This window comes from Rhipicephalus sanguineus, chromosome 8, assembly GCF_013339695.2.
Source record: "Rhipicephalus sanguineus isolate Rsan-2018 chromosome 8, BIME_Rsan_1.4, whole genome shotgun sequence".
NCBI classification, from domain to species: domain Eukaryota; kingdom Metazoa; phylum Arthropoda; class Arachnida; order Ixodida; family Ixodidae; genus Rhipicephalus; species Rhipicephalus sanguineus.
The window spans coordinates 114,098,744-114,102,686 of record NC_051183.1 but is presented as its reverse complement, the minus strand read 5'-3'; the positions used below and the strand labels follow the sequence as shown (position 1 = coordinate 114,102,686).

Here is a 3,943-nt window from a genome sequence, read left to right as displayed (position 1 = left end):
CTAGCTACCTGTGTGTCCTGATTTACAATACTAAATGAGCTGCTGAGTGGTGATCGTGTCTCAGGAGTGGCCTTTTCCTTTTTTCCAGGAGGTGCATTGATGGCTGCTGTGGTACTGCCTGCAGGAGCTTTTGGACGTAGCCTGCAAATATTTATTCAAGCACCTCATTCTGCAAAAATAAATTACAGTACGAAAACTTACCATGTTTGGCTGCCTCCATTAGGACAGGCCACAGGCTCACCCCCAGCTGCTTTCGGGTACTTTATGTGCCATCGTGGAGTGCCATCCTTTGTGCAGGCTTGATCACGCTCACTATTTCATTATAGTGCAGCACAGCAAGTTGTGTCCTGAAAAAAAGGTACATTTAACTGAATGAACACACAGGAAAAGCAGCGTCTGATTTCTGTAGTTACAAAAACTGACCTTGACCAGGTGCAATTTGCAGTTAATCAAAGTTGGCATAGCTAATATAATGTAACAATAAATTACGTACTTTAGAATGGCGTAACAAGTACAAATCACAAAAAGTTTGAAGCAGTTGGCCTCTTCCCAATACAAGAGAGTGTCAGGAAAACAACAAATAAATGGTGAACTGCTCTGCTAGGGAACATCGTTTCATACCTTCCTTCATTCCAGCATATGGGTAGTGGTACAGCTTGGGTGCAAAATGAAGCAGCAGCTGTGAAACGCTCAAGTCCATACGTCTGGTATCTGGGTGGAAAGCCGTGCATGTCTTTCAGCAGGGTTCTCGCAGTGGCCACCTCTTCGAGTTTCTGCAGTGCCCTCGAGTCTGACAAAAAATGTTCAAAAGCCCGGTTTTGTCAATGGGATAGCAAAATTGATATGTTGATAAATGTGGTAAAACTGGTGCTGTGACATTTTTCTCCAGAAAAAAACTAAATAAATGAACACACCAAACCCTAAAAGAATTTTCCTAGGACTGACTCTTGAACATCACACCATGTGGCTTGGTGCTTTGCTATGCTTCGACCTTCAGCATCACCTTACCCTTAAAGCCCTCCCTTCTCTCATCAAAACAGCTATTTTGCCATAGCCTCAATGGAGGGACGACATTTCTTTACAATGCTCTAATATGTATTTTGCTTTTGGTTCAGTCATTTCAATAATTACATGTAATCATGGGCAGGTTAAACAAGTGTATCGTCTTGTTAGCTGGACGCATTGAAAATCAATCTACTGGCTTCCAATTAAAGTTCCCCTTGTTTCTCTGCGTCAGACCGCCTTCTAGCAGCAGTCTATTATAAGAATAAAAAGTTCTCTAAAACTTACAATCTTAAAAGTTATGTCAGTCTGCTTATTTAGGTCCACTTTTTTAATAGTAATATATCAGCAGAGTTTCTGTGTAACAAAAACTCTTAAATTTAAAGGGCCCGTAAACAGGCTGCGACTTTTTTTTATACCCGCAAAACAAGCTCGCTGTTTTATACAAGCTCGCTGTTTATACCCGCCAAACAAGCTCGCGAGTAGACCGCGGCGATCACGTTTTCCGAATATTACAGCGCTGCGCGCCGCGCAGACCCTTCATTTCGAAAAACAATTCCCGCGCTTCTTTCCTACGCCTGACCAATCCTCCTCGTACGTGCAGTGACGTCAACTCGGCGATCGCCGAGTTGACGTAGCACTGAGCTCGTCGATTGGTCTAAACCAGGTCTCAACAAACAATTGTCAAGTTACACGTCAGTTCCTGTTCCCACCCACCGCTACGAAACTGCGCCTTGTTTTTTGGCCCTGCGGTGATGCGGTTTCGGCCACGCAGTTGTCGCGCTTATATTCCTCGCACTGCATAGCACCTGCACGCACTTCGCCTGCATTGTTCAGTTGCCTGCTGCAAATCGAGCGGGGAGAGGGGAATCTCCGGTAGCTCGGACGGTCGCGCTTGCTCGCGCGGCAAGCGGGGTTCTCCAAGCTTTCTCTCACGCGCCCCTTCGACGTCCTCGAAAAGCAAGCACGCATTCCTGCTGCATTGTGAACTGTCATGAAGAGCCGAAAATTGCCCGTCAAGTTAAGAGCACGTGCGACAATATAAACAATAAACACCAGGAGCCGCAGCAAGCGGAAATGCGTTGCGACTGATCGAGCTCGCCCATGACGTCATTGTTGACGTCGTGTCACGTTGCTGAAGTGGGCGGGAGTCACGACGACGGGCTACGCCATTTTCCTCCATGTGGCGGAGAAGGGTGGTAAGGCCGCGCGAAAATTTGAAACCAGCTGAAAACGGATGTTCTAACCCCCTGTAACTTCCTTATTATAGCACGTACTCGCAAAATTCTTGCGGCAGCATGTTCACATAGCAAAAGTGCGCATATTTCTTTTCATCTCAATTTTTGGAATCGGGTTTGTTTACTGGCCCTTTAGTTTAAATGTATAGTCCCAACTCTTGCTGCTTTGCCATTGCTCACCTTTTTTTAGCCATTCTCTCGGCTCAATCTCGCCATGCAGACCGAGGGAGACACTCATCATCGTGCTCATGAATGCCTTGAACTGATTCAGAAGCGATTTCCACTTTGGAACGATTAGTTCTTTGTTTCCATGGCTAGAAGCTGCTGCCAGTAATATGGTTCGTAATAGATTTTATCCATGGTAGCAGCTCCTTGCAGTCGCTTGTTTGCTGCAGTCTGCACTTCTTGTTAACCCCTGAAATGCACATTTAAAACAGACAATGTGACCATTGATTTGTATTAGGTCGCCACAAGTAAGCCTGCGTCAATCGTTTACAGAATTCATTAGGGTACCTTTTGCCATATGCCACACATCTACTCGTGTTCGGTTTCTTCCTTGTGTTTCTGCTGAAACACTTTACTTGAGCATGGCGGTCCGTGACCAGAACGGACCTTCACATTCTTGTCGTCCAAGAAATCAAGGGCACGCTGTAGCCCAGCCAGATCCATGCGACAGCTGCCGCCAACCTCTTGGACTGCAAATTCAATACGCACTTTTGTGATAAACACTTCAGAAAATAAACACCATGAACTTGTTAAAATGTCATAGTAAAGTCTAACACACCTGCACGACCTCAAAGTGCAGTATCTTGTTGCTCTCCACATCTAGCAATGAATACGTGCCAAACTTTCGCGCTATAACCGGGTGAGTCTGCTCGCCCATCCCCAGCAAGCTTCATTTTCTCTTCTGAGCATCTAAAAGCAAAAGCTCCTGCTCATCTTGATATACCTGAAAATTTCAGCGCAATGAGTGCCTCTTCTGAAAAACAACAAAAAAAAATCCTCAACTGCCTTGCTTACTTTGCCAATGGCGGGCCACAGGTGTACGCGCTGGATGGAGAAAAACGTCCGCTCACTCACAACTTGTACTCCCATCATCGAAAGCATTCTGATTGAAAACTGTCGGGTTGTTTCCCGAAAACAGCACTGCTGCACAAAGTTGCAAGTTGAGCACTGGCTGCTGTTTTTCCACATCTTGGTTGCGCCAGCAGAATGCATGGCCTGACCGGCACTGGCCGTTAGCCTCCACCAACGTTCCCCTCACACGTGAAGGTCACTGCACGAGGAGCAAGGCAGATGCTGCACACAATCAGAAGGTCACGCAGACACTTTTCTTGAACGAAGAAAATTCTTCCTTCTTGGCCAGATGTTTGCGTTTCGTGTAGTTCTTCTGCCTGAGAAAAAATGGAACATATTTTGATTACTTTCCAAATACAGGCCACATATGTCCTGGCAAAGCCATGCATCCTTCTTATGTAATTCTAGTATGCAAAACTACGTAACATAGCTTTGCAGAACGTGCAGTTCATCAAGGTCATCCAAAGGGTTGTAATCAGGGTCATCATCTGGGTCGTTACAAAAGAGGTCATCTGGAATTATGTCCTCACACTCCTCTTCCTGTATGCTCATATTGACCTGTGTACTTGCATCTGTCATGACTGGTCCACCAACCTGATATACCTGAGAAATCAAACAAAATATGC

At 45.6% G+C, this 3,943-nt stretch overlaps 1 protein-coding gene across 1 annotated transcript in view; it reads right to left on the bottom strand.

The window, feature by feature from the left end:
* Positions 1-3,327, bottom strand: part of LOC119403454 (uncharacterized) — a 20,060-nt gene extending 16,733 nt beyond the window's left edge. The window contains exon 1 of the mRNA XM_049418592.1: positions 3,261-3,327. The gene's annotated coding sequence lies outside the window, so the exon portion shown is untranslated. The remainder of the gene's footprint in view (positions 1-3,260) is intronic.
* Between the last annotated feature and the right edge of the window lie 616 nt (positions 3,328-3,943).